Source organism: Temnothorax longispinosus, chromosome 2 (assembly GCF_030848805.1).
Source record: "Temnothorax longispinosus isolate EJ_2023e chromosome 2, Tlon_JGU_v1, whole genome shotgun sequence".
Lineage (NCBI taxonomy): Eukaryota > Metazoa > Arthropoda > Insecta > Hymenoptera > Formicidae > Temnothorax > Temnothorax longispinosus.
In genome coordinates, this window is record NC_092359.1 from 5,556,155 (window position 1) to 5,574,556 (window position 18,402).

The following is an 18,402-nucleotide window of genomic DNA, read 5'->3' on the forward strand; positions in this document are numbered from 1 at the left end:
TTATCGGATTACCCGTTTGTTAATTTTCAAACGATTTATTTCTCTCAGCAATCGTGATTTAATTTATAACCGATAGTACACTATCATTTATTGCGATTAAAGATATTCATTTATCTAATCTTTTAGTCTATGGTAATAGTCATATATCTTACAATGATATATGACTATAAGTAAAGCCATATCTTTCACAAGTACATATTTTTATTTCTGTCAATTCGATAGATATAATACCTATTAATATTTAATAAAGTCTCCTTTAATACCGTTTTATCATTCGGTTATTATTAAAAGAAGTAAAAATATTTATTCGTTAATATATATTTGAAATGCACTCTGAAAATGTAAAATTTGTTATAAAAATTTGTCCACCTATTTATCTCCAGATAAATGAGCGACAGTAAATCATACCTGATAGGTAATAACGTGCAACCGACGGAACCAACCAATCAAATTCTCGATTCGCGTACCAAAGGTTAATGCATTTAACATAAACGAGTAATGAGGGGGAAAGGTTATTAAGATCCTGAATTCACGGTCATCGATCTTTAGAACGGCGAGAAGCCCACTTCGCGAGGCGTGGTCTTCAGGAAGACAATGGATAGCAAGTCGGCGTCCTCGCGGTGCGTTGACCCAGAGAGTAGTCTAGATACGATTAATGGGGCTTTTACATAACCGGCCTTGTCGCTCTCGAATCTCGCGAGGTCCCGTCGTGATCGCGCGACGATCTAACTCATCGTCTGGCATCTGCATTGTGAGCTCGACGACAATACGCTGCATGGGAACCGGTTTCGCAAAATGCGGGTATAGCGATGTACAGCGCGGACGCCGCGCCGCGCCGGTTGCATCTGTTGCACCGAATGCAAGAGCGCAGAAGAAATACTGTAGGTAATAGTGAGAAAGAACGTTTTAACACATACGATACAAGATACCATCGTCTTTTTATATAACAGCACGGTAGAAGGCCGTTTCTTGCAGAATTATATGGAGATTCAAACGCATTCGATAACTTGGTAACTCGATGTTCTTTTAATGTGCTTTTAATGTGCAATAACGATATGGTTAAAGAACTGATAAATAGAGAGTGAATTCCGTGTAGATATGCGTCTTAATCTTTTATCATCAACTTGCGACTTTCAAACAACGAAAAATCTTTCCGCGAAACATAAAAGAGAGGTAATCGCAAATTATCGATTTAACGTACAGTAAATTTAATTGGAGTAGAGAACCGTGTCGCGCCTCGATTCACTGTCGATGGCGGCTCTCGCCGGGGTCCTTCACCAAGTGGGCCGGAAAGCGAAACCAATCGCGATTGGCGCGGCGCGGCGCAGCCAACGTGCTCCCGAAGAACGACCGAAAAGCTTAGTGCATGGGAAGATTCAATGACCTCGCGCGGTCGCGTGGCGGAATGCGCGCTTTTCGCCGACGACCGACCGAACGCAGCCACCGTTCTTTGAGATTCCGCCGAGCATAGGAAACGAGGTCCTCCACCTCGACAGTGCAATGTAATTGGGTATGGAGAGAGGTAGGGGAAGGTCGGTCACGGGTGTATCGCTGTATCGCTGCGATACAGTGGTTGCTAAGTCAAAATCAGTCTATCCACGGAGCGAAGCTTCACTCCGGGATGGAGAAGGAGGAGAGAAGGACGAGGAGGAGAAGGAGAGAGGGAGGAGGCACAGAGCGGCTTCCGCGAATGTTACGGGACTGCATAGCGACGTGGGAGTGCAGCGACTGCACCAGCGCGCGCGTCTTGCACCGACGTGCACGCACGTGCACACACGTGCACACACGCTGATCTTGGGAGTGCGCCGACCCCTACCAGCTCGCGAAACGGTCACTGACCTCCGTGCCGTTCGTCCCCATCTCACCCCGCGGCTCGCCACCGCGTCGCGTCGGGCCGCGCCGCGCCAGGCCGCGGACGAGCACCTGCGTCGACGCTGACGAAACGACGCGCGACGCCGCACCGGGATTGTATGGGCGTCGCGACGCCCGGCATAAAGCCCGGGATCGCGAGCGAGATACAGTGGCAAGTGCTCAAGCATTGTTAGGGGGATCGATTTTTTCACGCTTTGAAAGAAAATTATTCTTTAGTCACCGGTTTCATCAAAAGTTCAGACAGCATTGGTATAAATACGATTTCAATTTATTTTATTTTTAATTTTTTTTAATGAGATAAGTTGTACAAAAGTCTGAGTAAATCGGAAAAGAGAACGGAGAGCTAAAATGCAGTTATAGGAGAGAAAATTTGCGTAACAATTTGCTTTGTCACTTGAGAGTCTTAAATTTTTGCTATTTTCTGCACACTTCTACAGTATTATTTAGCACGGAAAATTAATAAATATCGGCAATTCGCACGGTCCGAGGTTAGATAATCCAGGTGTTGCTCCGAGAGATTGCGAGGTCAATTACATTTAGCTTAGCGCGAGCTTTATGCGGCGCGAACAAAGTCGGAGGAAGAAGGTGAGTTAGTTCTTCGTCCTCTCCCTTCGGCCTCGTTAGATAGATGCGCTTTTGCTTCCCGGTGCTTAGGAACGCTGGATATGCGAACGTGGTAGAGGAGAGGGCCGCTCGAAAAGTGGGAGAGGGACGGGGAGGGAGAGAGAAGCGCAGAAAGAGAAGAAGAGAAGAAAGAAGAAGTGCAAGAGGAACAAGAAGAAAGAGGAGGCAGAAGAAGAGGGGAACGCGCATCCTCGGGGCCGTCCTAACGGTAGGGCGGGTCACTGCACGCGGCTATGCGAATGCAACTCTTTGCAGTTGCACTGTGAGCGCCGCGCCGGGCAAAGACTTCCACCACTGTCGTGTTGCACCGGTGCAATGCCCTACCTAGGTGTAACGCTCCCAGCTGCCCTTACGTGCATCCTCGCCGTCCACGCAGATACGCGTCCCCTTTTCTCCTCTCCTCTCGTTCTTCGTCCTCTATCTTCCTTCGAGTCCTTGAACTCTCTCGCGAAGGGCCCCGTTGAGAACACCAAGTGGCAGTATCTCCGGCGATAATAGCTTACGAAGATGTTCGAGGGCGCACCTGACTCTTCGAACGACTCATGTCTCACGTAAACGATCAATTTAGTCTCGCAAAATCGATTAATAATCTCTCTCTCTCTCTCTCTTTCTCTCCATAATTTCAAAAATAACATGTTTACTGTAAACTCGCATATTATCGGAAATTGATTAAACAGAGCCTCGCTTCACAATTGGTAAATAAAAATTTGTGGAAAGACCCATCTTAAAGAGGATCTGACTGAAAACCACAGATATGATATCTCGAAAATATGAATGTGACCTATGTCGTCATATGGTCGACGATATGAGATCTCTCTGCTTACAAATAACTCGTTGTCGAGAAAATTCGTCGCATTTCGTGGGTACGAGACGCGACTCGTAACAGTACTTCTACGTTTCTACGCTTAAGTACGCTCAAGTCCACGCGCTCGTACGTTCGCGTAGCAAGAGGTACGTGCGTGCGTAAGAGCATGAATGACATAACGATTGTAGTGTCGGCCGTCGACCCTGGATCGCCGGTACATTATTGGTATTGCACTAGCTTCTCTGCACGATTTGTATCTTTTTATTTTTTTTTTAGTTCCTACGCGAGTGAGAAGAGTCGCAATTGGTGATGTCACGAATGGCCACTAAATTCTGCATTGTATGCAACTCTCTTATCTTCTTTTGTCTTAGACATGTATACGTTAGAGTACGAATAACACGAACGTGTTCGGTTGTTGACCTTTGGCAAATGCACTAGCGATGCGTTGCGTTTAAAGAGCTCTCATTAAATACAACATTTTTTTTACGAGTAGACTTTTTCTACAGCATAGGGTTCATATAATAAGAGTTTTTGATTGTTATAAATAAATATGTGTGTGTGAATTATTTTAAATTTATCAGGAATTTAAGAAAGAAATTTTATATTCACATAAGAGAATATCAGTCTATACATTTAATATAGACAGAAGACGAACTCAAGACATTAAATTAATGCCTTGAAGAACTAATATGAAAACATAACTTTATCTTTTCAGGTTATAAATTTGATTTATTTTAGAGAATATTTAGCGTGATAAATAGTGTGATAATTCTGCTAGTAGTCAGAAATGGGCTTCGTAGCGAAGCGTGCTTGGCGCGCGAAGCCTGTTTTTGTGACCCACATCGTCGAAAGTTCGTTGCCACTATAATACAGACATGGCAGTTACCTGCGCAGTTTTGTTAGTTGAATGATCTTTTGCGTCATTCGGTGTGACCACTGTTTTCGTAACGTCTGTAGTAGTGGAAAGACGCATGACCGCCATTGCGCCACCGATCATGAAACCGCGGGAATGATTCTTTGTCCGTGTACAACAATCGGTCTTTCTTTTCGGCACATTTTAAATTAATAAATAACGTTAAAAGATAGAAGAAAATTATAATCATTATTACTATCAATAGCGTGTTAAATACTCACGATTATTTTTTATTTTTAGAAAAATCAAAGTGTATCGAACGATATGCAATATATTTTAGAATACGTACACAAGAGTACCGATTATGCTTTCTAAAATACTTCAGGAAAAATATTTGTAAAAAAAAAATATATATCACACATTTAATTTCTTATATTATAAAAATAACAGCGCTGTGTATGTCACTACAGCGTGAGAATTATTCTTGACCACGTGGCAGCTTTCACGACGGGAGCCGCTTTTTCGATTTCCTTTTCCGGCAGCTTTCAATGAAAAAGCGAGTCTCGTTTCGCGACTCGCTCGACCATCGAAGATTCTCGATTTCGGGGCACTGGCGTCGAGAAGGAGGCGATGAACTCGGTCATCGGGCAACAAACTGCAAGCCCCACTAGCTCGCCGTCGTGGCTTCCTCTTTGCCTCTCGCTCGTTCCCTCCCTCGATCTTTTACTTCGCGTTCCTCTTCCTTTCCTGCTCTCTCGTTGCCTTCTCTTTCCGATTACACGGCATATACACGCGTACGTTCGCTCTATACGCGAGGTAACGCTGCTTCAAGGGACGCTTGACCGTGAACTTCTCGACGCTTCTTCGAGGTTTCTCGCACGGAAACTGGGAGGAATCATGCCGACCGCGTGACGCTTCCTTGCGATTTCTTACCGCCGCATCTTGGGAGAAAAGCGATGGAGTGGATACTAAGCGAGTCTTTTGGTTCTGAAATTCGCGAGGACGCGTGTAGTTCTTTCGATTCTTAAAATTTTGAATTATTACAGCCATTATCCTTCAATTCTCAGAATTTTGAATTTTGAATCGTCGAATTTTTATATCTTCCTTTAGATAAGTCAGTAGATTAGATTGTTAAACAATGACCTCATTAGTATCAATTATTATTATAACTAAAAACATCGAAAATGTTACGTTATTTTTCTAATAAAATGTAAATATGCTTTCTTCTATCCTCTTTCTTGTCGTATGATGGATAGATTCGTATATACGTACAAAATAGAAATTTCTTTTGCAATCTGGAATATTTCCTTAAATGGATGATAGCACACACAAACAGGTCGATAGCTTATAAATAAATTCCAACGTTGTGACTTATAATTAGAAATAGTAAGAAATAAAGTTCTCATATCGTGAGATTCACGACACTTTGTTCTTTTATTTATCTCGCCAATCTCTTCCCAGACCTAACTATAAATTGATAAACCGCGTGGATTCCGCCGTTCCCGGAAGAGGCGAGAGCGGTGTTGACTCGGCATCGAGGTAATTCCCTGACGAAGGATGTACGGGAATATAGGAGGAAAGGACGAGAGAAGGCTGAGGGGACGGGCAGGGGGGAGGGAGGTTAGGCAGAAATCTCGTGTGCAATTACTTCAAGGTACACCTAACCAGGGCTATGCACTCCGCGGGCGAGGGCCCCCTGACAAACGGTGAAAAAGCCCGTAGCGTAACCGTTGATGTTGCTGCTGCATAGCACATTGACGTCGTTGCTAGTGTGGGTTACCTGGTTAGTGACCGGCCAACCGAGTTCACTGGCATCGGCCCTCTTCCAGGTTGGCTAATCTTGCGATGAACGGAGAACGCCTGCTCGCCTCCTTGCCTCGCTCCTCCGCCTTCCTTCTCGGCCACGTTTTCTTCTTCCTTCTGCTTCTTTCTCCTTACTCCTTACTCCTTTTGCTTCTCTTTGAGGGAAATTCCCTTGACGATTTCTACCACGGTTTTCCATTGTTTCCGACACATACCACCGATGAAGTAATCAGCTTAATCGCTTCTTACAATTAGACTTATGTATGAAAGATGAATTTCATTGTATAATTACTTATAATAAGAATTCGTAATTGGAAAAAATTTTATCATACTGAAGAGTCAAGGTAGAGACTTGCTTCCATCTGTTGAAGGTCTTCTGCTTTTTTTTTGCCAGTTATAATATAATTAGGATGCACGGTTTTCGTTTATCCTTGTTAGTATTGTCCTTGAATTAAATTTATCGATAGTATCTCGCGGTAAAGATTTTACATAATTATTAAGCAATAGCAAGAGACCCGGAAGTCCGGTCTGGTAGTAAAGAGGTTTACGTGCGAGGTTTACGTATGAAATTCACCAGTGAATCACGGTCTTTCGTATCAATGTGATTCGTATCCCATGCTAATCTATTCTGTCCGATCTGCTCAGGCCAGTGACGCACCGGGTCATACGTTTCAACATTTATAGCTTCGCACGCTAGCTGTACGCACGTGCGTGCGACTCGTTACAAGCAGGCTGCAGGTGAAATAGGTGTAACGCGTGTCATCAGATTTACCGTACACGTGGACTCGCGGAATTGTGGTCCAGCGATCTTTCACGGATGAAAATTTTCTTAATTTTCAAAATGATATACGAACGCAAGATAAGATAACATTAAATATACGATGAATTTTTAGTGCTTCGACGAAGAAGCAAGAAAAAAAAATAGGATTGGATTCGCAAAATTTGTCAGGGAGTATTGCGTAAAAATTTAACTGACTTGACCTATAACTCGTGTTAATCGCGCATGAATTAAGCAATTTAACTACTCGTTCTTCGATTTTTCATCCAGTCGCGACGAGTATTAAATTAAACGGTGACCGTGAATCTATTTTTTGCGTAGTTTTTTGTCTATCAGTCCTTGAAGTCGTCTATCTTGGGATTCGATGATCGTCTTCACGCAAATTGTCCTCGGCAAGCATGAGAAGGATTCTAAAGGACGTCGACTACCAGTTTTCGCCTTTATCTTTTTTATGAGAAACTTTGATCCATAGATTTTTATTGAATACGATCAATACTGAGACTGAACAAACTTTTGTCATTTATTTTTAGACTTAGAATTTAATTCGCTAAGATTCTATAATTTTCACCAGATGAAATTCTTTTTTACTAAAGCTCCCGTTAAATGTTTGATATCGTAAATAGGTCCGGGTGTCCGTTCTTGTTTTGTGAAGCGAATGCAATAAGTATAAGTTCGGTGCTGGGGCGAGAAATGGCGAGGACAATGCTCGGACTGAGCCGCTTCGGCGTCGGTCAGTGGCCGTGTGCCTTGGACGGTTACGTATCACGTATTCACAACGCGAACTCTTCTTTGATCGGTCATCGGCACGACCCTCGACCATCATGTGCACACACGCGAAGCGCCGTCAGGGCGGTGGGTTTCAGCAATCCGTACGCATGCACACTAATGCCGCGTACGTTCACCCCGCAGTACTAGTAGGGGGGTATATATTATCATATATCCCCTATTCAATTATTAAATCATAAATTTTATCACAACAAAATGGCAATTTTTTATTTATGATCATAACGCGAATAATTTTATTTTATCGCGAGATATTTACTCCAACAAAGAAAATAATGATAAATGAACTCAAAATTAGACCGCGAATAAAAGTAAAATGTGCAAAAACTTAATCAAATAGGATCGTAATTTCTCCAAATTATAATATATCTAGTACATCTCGACGGCGCGAGATGGAACGGAAATTCTAAACGGTTCACTCATCGGTATTCTTCAGGGAGCGTAATTGTTCGCCTTGTTACGCGCCAATGTATCAAATGTAATCTAGACTGTAACTGAAATGATCATTCTGATAATCGAACGTTTATCGTGGCAACGAAATTTCGATTGTTTCGCGAAAACTTCCGGTAATTCTCAGTTTAAAGATGTTTGCTTAGATTAAATGCGAAAAGACCCTTGAATTTATTGTGTTGCAATTATCGATTTTACTTTCCGATCTAAAGACGAAAGATTTATCATGAAAAGCAAAACAATTGTTAAAACCACTAGGCACTATTATATATTATATAGCTTTATTCCTCCAAACAATGTTTGGCATATGCCGATAGACTGTTGAGTTATACTCGTACTAGTGCAGAAACGTCTCGAGCATCGATTTAACATCCACGACGACGGAGCTATTGAGAGAACGAGACGGATGGCTGGAGTAAAAATGAGAATTCTCCGTGAGGAGGGGAGGAACAAAGACCGCGTGCACGGCTAAACCTGACTGTGCTCCAGATCTGCCGAGCGCTCTAAATTCATAAGTACCGGCGGTGCAATCGAGTCCACTCGGGGCATCGAGTGCTCGCTTATTCGCGTGCTTGGAGTGCTGCGCGACGAGCGCGAGCGCGAAAATGGGAGGAGACCAGCCGTGGCGGTTCGCGGGTGTAGAGGAATGGGAGGAGGGAGGTTAGTGAACGCAACTGGACGTCGGTCAGTCACCTCCAACCATATTGCTCCACATCCACCGAAGATAAAACGCGCGGAGACGCGGGGCGGACGGGAGAACGCGGTGGTTGGACTAGATGACAGAGAGAACAGGGACAAAGTTATGCGTCGCGGGACAAAAGGATGCGCGAAACTGCGGGCTTGTGTAATCGCGCGAGATTTCGTTCAAATTTCATCCTCGTCCCATCTTCTAAAATAGGTTGCGCGCCGTTGCTATTTTCTCGTAATCCCGCCTTGACGAACGGGAAAGGAAATTAAACGGCCAAGCGCGCGCGTCGACGTTGCTTCATCGACGTATTAAGTTACGCGTCTCAAAGATAGAGCGTTTGTATAATTACACGTTGCTTCGTAAGGCGAATGTTCGCTTCACGGCGAGAGTGTCACGAAACAATGTGCGATAGCGTGCCGGAGAAAGTCTCGTGAGAGAGTATATCTGGGAAAGCCAATCGTCGTCGCATGACGAGTACGGCTTGGCGATGCGATACGTATTTTTCGTATGCCTACTAGCGAGCGACGAGATAATACGAGAAACAGAGAGATCTTATCATTTTCTTGTTTTCTTGGATCGGGAATGACTCGAGAGTTATTCAGCAGGTTGCCTGTTTTGCTCGCGGAGTGTATACGAGGAATCCGATCAAATAACAAGCCTGCAATATTTTTCTATAGATGCGAGCGCATCGCACGAACTCGCCTATAGTGCAATAACTTGAGCTTGAAACAGCTACGAATCCGGTATTTTAAATTTACGAACGGCCTATTCCCGTTTCAACGGGAGGACGACCGCGCGTTCGCGACTTTCTGCTCGCGAACGCGTCCCTTCCGGGCTGTTAGGAGGCCCGCTTGCGGTAACGAGCGGCCGATGGGACGGGCACCGGTCGGTCCCCATGGTGCGTTGGCGTGGTCCCGCATTAGCATCGATATAGCGAGGGTCAGGTCGGGTTCACTGAACCCGATGCACTATGTCGGTGCATCGTGCGAAACACGCGCGCGATGTCTGCGCGAGGAATGAAGAGTACTGGACGGAACGTTAGAAGAGGCACAGTTGGTGTCAATTCACCCGAGAAACCACGAGGAACCGCACGATCTAAAGAATGACAGCCATATTGTAAAACATCGATGTAAAGTCGTATTTTTATGGAATAAGTAAAAAAGGAATATATATTATAACAATATTGAAGTTAACAGTAAATAAATTATTATAATTAAATGGTATAGATACTATAATATAGATACATATGTATATTATTATAATTAGTGAAACTGTGAGATCCTGCAGAAATTCCAATGAGACTGAATACTTAATATTTTTCGAATTTTAATATGAAAAATTGGAAAGTAACACATCTTTCATCCACTTTTCTTTTCATGTTCAGCGATATGATTATTAATGTTGCATTAATAAAGTCTTCTTATCGACAGTCACGATATATGCGATAGACAATAGGTGCAACTGGATACCCTTGATTGCAATATAGTTTAAAAATACTTTTGAAATTGTAGTAGAGTTACTCGCGTCTCGACGCGAGAGCACGTGGCGCCTTGCAAAGCTGGCCCGTTCCGTGCGCTCATTGGCCCGCGACGCGCGCCGCTGACCGAATAACCAAATTTGCGCTTGCCTACTTTGGTCGTTACGTAATCACGTTGTTTCAACTGATTTCGTACTAGCGGTCCTCGAGGGACCTATTTTAAATAAGTCTCATATTTCATTAATATCTATAATATATTGCGATTGATCTTAGTACGAATATCATGGATTTATCAAACTCTACGATATTTTTACAATAGCGAGCGTATAAAAGGGAATCTAGAAGAATATATTCTGTTGAATACAAAAAAAGATTAATAATTTTTATATTTATATTTTACTTGAGTTGTGATTTTTAGAGAATTATGGAATCTTATGACAGTAAAAATTGAAATCTTTTTTTAAACTACAAAAATATAAAAAATAATTTTTTAATTTTATTATTTATTTATATTTTGCCAAGCGATTTTATTCATATCCAATCGAGTTATGCGTGTCTTTGTGCTGGAGAGAAGATTTGCGAATCAGAAAAGTTAAAGGAACGGCAGAAGCTCATCGGCTGAATGCAGCAAGTCTTGCGCGTTCGCGCATATACACGGCGTCATTGCGGTTGCTCCTAACGATGCATCGACCTCTCACCATGTGGCATGTGCACGGCTAGTGCACGGCGGATCTACAGTTAGGCGAACCGAATTCGCGACAATGAACGAGGAAGTTAGCCGCAGCTTGCCGACCTATTTTTAGATCACTAACGGATGATTGCATGCCGATTTAAACGCTCTATTTTCTAATTTCTGTCGCGGTCATTAGACTGCGATTTATTTTTATTATGAAAATTTAGAATCTTTCTGAGCAAACTAATTTTTTGCAATTTTTTTCTGTTTAATATAATAAATATTTTTAACGTAATTTCTTATTTAAAAAATTAGGCGTTATATAAAAATTTTCTACAATGAGTAAATGAGAATTATATTTTAATATCGAGATATAGTTCTAGAGCCATAGTGATCGTGGCTATTTTGTTGATTTTAAGTTTTTACATTTGCTGGCAATTTGTTATCAAGTCTCGTCCTCAGATCGATTCTTTTGTTCACGTTGACTCGTGAGACGTGATCCCGATTCGGATTGACCCGCTTCTATCGATCCAGCTTCGGAACCATTAGCATTAGATCTCACCAGCGCAGCGTACCGCCTACGTGATTCGGCCGACTACGTTGGCAAAAGGGCACCTGCCAACGAGATCCTCGATTCGGATGAAAGCGAGTCTGAGGGATTGTTCAGCGGAAAATTAATCGCGAGATAATAAATAACTGGTATACGATTGTACGATTGCGGTTATGCAAGAAGGAAATAACGATAAAATGCCACGTGTTTTCGACCATAATAGTTTGAAGTAAACAGTATAACATGATATTTGGTAAGAATTATGTTCAATTAAGCGAGTGAAATACTATCGGCTACGAAGACTGCTTACCAAACGTAATTGTCTCGGCATTTCGACATCGTAATTCGAGACGATTCGAGAACAATAACAACCGTCGAGGCCCTTGACCCCTCGCATGACACACTACACCGAAAGGTAGATTCTGCTTGGTGGCGTAATATGTCGAAAGAGTTAGTAGCCCGACGACGAGCCATTGACCCAACAAGGCCGAGCCGGCCTAATATATAAGTAGAAATTTGTGGTAAATTCCGGAACCATTACAGTTGTCTTGATTAGCATATTTCTCTGTAAATAGATTTAACCAATCCGATCGCTCAGACGTGATGTAACATCTTGAAAGATCCGGCAACATCTCTATCTATTCGCGTGGCTATCTAGTCGGGATGATCTCACCCACATTTGCGCTACGAGAGTGCCCAAACTCCAAATCGGAGTTCTTCCTGTCTGGGGGCACCGAGATATTCGCACGTCGAACTCAGCCACGTGACTCGGCGAGATCGTTTCCTTGGTTCGTACACGCGCGCGGCCTCCACACGGAGGACATTGTCGTGGATTTGGCGAGTCTGCTCGAAGCGTGGCGCGAAGAGAGAGGTGGAGAGGGGGAGGGAAGAAAAAAAGAGCGTCCTCATCACGAGGTGTCACTGACTCCCGTACGTAGGTGATCGACCTCCATAGTCTCCCCGCCTCTCTACATTCGTCCCTTGCCGCCTTCTTACTCCGTCGCTGCTTCCCGTTGGCACTCTTGCCCCCCTTTCCTCCTGGCTGTCTGCAAACGCGTACCGCGATGACGTAACGCCGGTTATTCAACCTGGTTGGCCAGTGACGAAATGCCAATGGCCACGATCCGGCTCCGCGAAAGTTCCCTCCGCCTCGCATATCCACCATAAAATGAGACGCGCTCCCATTTCTTTTTCTTTTCTTTCTTCCTTTATTTCCCCTCGAAGGAAGCATGTGCACGCCGTCCCGATGTTAAACATAGATAATTAATCGTGAGCTTGCATTTTCGAAAATCTGCTAGTGGAGATAAAACGTGCGATAAAACAATACGTTGATCCAAATGGAAAAAAACCGAAAAAAATAAGCTAATCGCAATGTTAAAGTATTTAAATAGAAACAGCGAGAAGAGAGTTCAGTTAATTTACTGACGATTTGCACGTTAGATCATATTCGTGTCACGCAGCCTAATGTGAATCTAACGTCACGAATTCTGGGGATGAGTCATGCCGCGGGCCTCTACTGTTTGGCTGACCGAAAGTGTTTTGGTGTTTACAAATGTTGCTTTCGCGCGTTTTCAACCGCTTCATCGTGCTCTGATTAAAAGGTGCGGCGCTAGAACATTCGATTGTTAGCGCGTCCCAAAAGTAGTGGGAGACGCGCGTTTCTTATTACATCAAAATTATTCATCTTCTTCAGAGCGCGAGGACACCTCGCTCTGATACAGAAATTTAATCTAATATAATCTAATATAAAAACAAAAGTAAAAATCTCTCCGGTGATGTAGGATGACGTTGTCAATCACAGCCTTGATAGATTTAAAGTTTTAAATTTGACTAAAATTGATTCATTATAATTTGAAACTGATTCGCTATGAATCATATAGATCGCATACCAGATAAACGCACTGATAATAACATAAATAGCGAAATATAATCGCATTAAATATAAATCAACTTCTCGATCGTGATACGTTCATCTCGATCAAAATTAATTCCCCGAGAAAAGCTCTCGCTATACCATCGATCGACACGCTCGGACTTTACGAATAGATTCTGGCACGTGTACTAAACGAACTCCGTGATTCCGTTATACGTGGAATCCTGAGACGAACGAGAAGGTAGGTGCACGCGTCAAGGATAACGCGTGGCGGCGACGGCGACGGCGACGGCGGCGGGTGTTCGCGCGCTAGCTGTACGTGAGTTTAACGCGTGTGGAGAAGAGAGTGAGGGGCGACGCGCGAGCGATACACGCGGCGGTGAGTGACCTATGGCTCCTCTTGTCCCTGCCCTCCGCGAATATTGCGTGTCAATGTACTTGACTCACGTACGAATGTCGCGCAATGGTGCGCATACGCGGTCACGCTGGACGCGCCTTATCGATATGTCCACGGTAGATCTTTATCTTTCTCCTTTCAGCGCGTGGTCAAATGACGTAACCGGAAATTGATTGATTAATCTCTGAATACCCGCGATCACGAAAACTGGCACTTGAACACTGCGCCACAATTTCTTTCGTCGAATAAGAGATTTTATCGCAGATCGAAAATAAGGTCGAGCTCGTCAATCAAATAAGAAATTAGGTTACTGTTGTAAAATTGTGGGATAATGGGTGAAGATTAATTATTATGTGTAAATAAAATTTTATCACCCTTCCAGCATATATATATATATATATATATATATATATATATATATGCTTGAAGCGAGTTAATCCAAAAACAATACCGATGTTATGTTGAATTAAAATAATCGAATATCAATTATGCATGGTACCAACTATACAAATCTGCATTGTATAGACTATAGACTATATATATATTACAAAATGCTGGACAAAAGAATATAAAAATAAATATCCGTAAAATTATGTAAATATGAAATATAAAAATAAATATTGGCAAAAGTATCATAGTATGCGGAACTAACACGGATCTTGGGGTGATATTCCACGCAATTTTGTTTTTTGTCGTGCATCGGTTTAACGGTGAATCCTTAGGCGAGATTACGGGGAAGCAAAGTTGCGGTTCACAATGTCATTAGTACGGCGAGATAATAATGGATTTTCTTCGCAGAGATCGTTCTAACAGAGTGTGCGTTTATCACGCAACGGCTGCGCTTAGGGTATGACCGGGAGAGGCGAACGAACCCGACCAAGAAAGAAGGAAGAACGAACGAAGCGAGTATCGCGTTAATGATTTCCATCGTCATTACGTGTAATCGATATAATCTCGCACGTCGGGCAAACGTGTACGAAGAGTCTGCATGATGTCTGAGAAGTTCGATGGCGTTTTATTGCTCCGCGCGCCGCATAATGTGGAAGTTATTTATTCTTATCGCGCGTACATAATCGTTTACACGGGTACAATCACAAAGCTATCGCCATTTGTCTCGCCTATGTATTTCTTAATTAATCTGGAGCGCACAATGAGAGTTCGATTACCTCTTCCCCATAAAGTTTTTATTTTCAAAATTTGATATAAAAGAAATTATCCGGGTAACGATTATATGTAGATGCTCGATTAAACGTGAGATAAATCCCGTCGATTTCTTTTTATAATTCATCTATTTTTCAAAAGAGGTACAATACGTATCGCCACGCGGTACACGGGGAATGGCGGGGAAGGGAGGTAGGAAGGAGAGCGAAATAGGGGGAGAGCTTGGCCGCCGAGTTGGCGCGCAAATAGGTCGGGGGCAATGACCAGCTCGGCATTGCTGAACTGAAAATTTATTGAGGACGCTGTCGCCGCACTCTCGCACATTGCGCAAGTCTCGCGTACAGTCCGCAATCGGACACGTTGCCCGCACTCATTAATCGTAATTGAATCCCGGAGAAAAGCAAGAGCGGCGCGCGTCTCTGATGCGAGGCCTTTCCGCGACAAGTCGCCGCCGCGTAAACTACTTTCGATTTTCACTATCTCCGAAAACTTTCTAACCCGATGGCAGAAATATCGCAGACGGACGACAAGTCGGCAAAAGTATTATTACTACATACGATCGATACGATGCAAACGCAAGAAACTTTCTACGTAGAAAGGATAGAATCGAGTTAGAACACGGAAACGGCAGTTATACCCGGTCGTACGCCCGGCCCGTTTTAAATCGATTTGCCGAATCTGCCACGTGAAAAGAGATATTTGATAAATATTCAACGCATCAAACGCGTTTCGGACAGTTTTCGTTTTACGATCATTATTTGAAGAGGTGTCGTTTTTTACTGCCGGACGCTCCGGACATTATTTTCGGTTCGCCATTTTATAAAAGTAGGTGTCGCAAAAGCAAGCAGGATGGACGAAGAGAGGTGCCATGCTCTCGAAAATAATCGAGCAGGCCGGTTTCGCAAGACGACGCGGTCCAACGCGTAAAGCAAGGCCATCGGGTCGTAGGCATGGCCTGGTTGCGCCTGTTGCTGACACGAGGAGTACAAACCACTGTTTACCGCGGAGTTAACAGAATGCCGGAGGAGAGGTGTTCTCCGGCACCCGCAGTCTCTGCTGACGTAAGCGGTGCTAAGTTATTCGTGTTAGGTGGGTAATAGCCGAGAAACTGGCGGAGACAAAAAGAAGTCTGATGTAAGAGATGATTTTTGATGTCCTAAAATGATTTAACATCTTTAATATATATATATATTTTTAACGAATCCGTTAATCTCTCTCATATAGGTTTAATTTGCCTTAATCGTGATCCCAATATTTTTTATCAAATGTGATTAGAGTTCGATAAAACCACTTGAGACTTTTTCTAATTTCTTCTTTATATTATATATCTAATCTAGAAAATTGCACCATTTTTTATAATACACATGGAATAGGTGTGTAAAATAATATAATAGAAAGGCCATCGCGTAAATGGTTAGCAGCTAGCATTGATCCACGTTGGTGACCAAGCATTTAGGTTGAGCTGCACGATGACGTTACGTCGTCATCGATACGTGGAGTAGAACAAACGCCGTCTAACGCGTGAAAGTAAGAGCCGACAGCGTCGGTGTACCGCGGCCTTGATTCGGCCGGGGTTACCGGCCGACATCCAGGACGGCCGAGGTCCGTTTGCTGTTGCTCAATACCACGTTGGGCATGCTTGACTGTAAAAACGATCGCCTCACTTGCGAGACGCGTCGCGCGAGGAAGTTTCGCTCTTGTCTAAGGACGTTCAAAGTTCGTCGAGTTTGAGTCTCGGCAGCTTGACCGCTATTGAGATACTGAGCACGTCCATAAGTAATCGTTAAAAGTATATCGCTATATTTCATTCTCGTTGCAAAAACCATTTACAAAATTATAATATCAAAAAAATAAGAAAAATGTATTCTCAATCATCGATACATATTAATATCTGTCTTTTTTTTTAAACGATTAGCTCTTATCCATCTATAATTAACATTGAACATGAATATGAGTAATATTCCTGTTTTTGCCTAAAGATTTAATAACTATTTCGATTTAAAAAAAAGGAAGTTTTGCAAGATGTAACGAAATGCGACTGATTAATGCGTCCTTGGTGATTGACTAATCGTTCGCGTTAAGTCAAGAACCATTCGGCTTTACGAGGGACGCGTTTAAGAAGTTTGGCGATTCGTTTATATAAGTGATGAAAAAGGTGTTGCACACGCGGATAAAGTCTGGCGAAGTTGTACGAGGCTGCGAGACGTGACGCAACTCCATAGGTGGGTCGATAAAATGACAACAAGTACGAGAGGATCTGCGAGAGAGAGAGAGAGAGAAAGAGAGAGCAAGGAAGGGAGAGATCGAAGACGAGAAAGAAGAAATGTCGCCGCGAGCGCGAGGTCAGAGCTGCAGCTTTCTCCAAGTGGCAGAGGTAGCGAGCGATCGAGAGTAAAAGCTGTCAAGGGGAGAGAGAAAGAGAAGCGAGCGGGAGGCGAGTCGCACGGCCGAGAAGAGAGACAACGTCAGAGAGAAAGGTGAAAGCACTCTCACCTCGGCTCGCGTCGCCCGTAGAGGATCTTTGGATTTTTATCCATCTAGGGCGTTTGATAAAAGGAGTAGAAGTCATAAATTCGGGCTTTAATAACGCTTCGATAAGATGGTACCCCGATAAGATTACTGAAACGGCCACTTTTCTTCAACGACGATACTGAATCAATAAGTAAATTAACAGCAAATGGGTATATGTACGATGTATTAACGAAAAGAGCACATTATTGACAGCGGGCGTAGACCTCGCGCTCAGTCAACATAGCCATAGAACAACGGCCATGAGCCTTTGCGAGCAATTGCGAAACCTACGACTGGTACACTCTCGTATCTATTATTGCCAGACGGTTTTTTTCTCTCTCTCTCTAGGCGTGCTCAGGCATGTAGCGAACATAATTTTGCATCGAGATTAGATGTCGGATCTCGCTGGAAGGAGAGCATTTGCCGCGAGAGTGGACACTGGTTTGATAAAAATTACGATTATCGGCGCAAAACTAATGCTTGTTGACTTCGCGCGACGATTAAGGAATTTCGATACATCCTTGAAACGAGAAAGTCTGACGTGCGATATAGAAGGAGAGAAGCAGGGCACATTTAGATAACACTCATTATTGTAGGTGGTTTCCTAAAAACTGATAAACGAGAAAAACTACTGAACACCTAGGAAGCTGTTGAGTCATTAGATTTTTTTAAATGATACATTTGAAATCACTGAGTAGAAAGGAAAACAAGTTGCATCGAGATAAATCTTAGGGTATCGATGACAGTAAGAATATCTTTCCTTATATATGCAAATAAAAAATATACTTTTACATGTTAAAGAACGTGTTTTTTTTTCCCCGGCTTCTGCGAATTTAAAGGGACGATATCTTGAGCGAAGCAACTGCCATCGCGCGGCACACCGTGCAAGTTAATCGTCAGGTGCATGTAAGGTTCGCGGTCGACAGATGGCAGGCCCGCGTCCGTGCAAGCCCGCGAACAATGTCAATGTCAACGAGCACGTGAGCTCCGCTCGAGGTAAAATCGATACGACTCAGTGTCAAAGCTTTTCCCGGAGCAAGTTGCACACTCTAAATGCATCCAATTGCGTATGAGAAGAATGATCCTTCGCTCGAAGAAGCGCAC

The 18,402-nt window shown here is 43.2% G+C and overlaps 1 protein-coding gene across 2 annotated transcripts in view; it reads right to left on the reverse strand.

Moving 5' to 3' along the window:
* Window positions 1–18,402, reverse strand: part of E75 (ecdysone-induced protein 75) — a 52,440-nt gene that overhangs the window by 22,646 nt on the left and 11,392 nt on the right. The gene's annotated exons all lie outside the window — the stretch shown is intronic.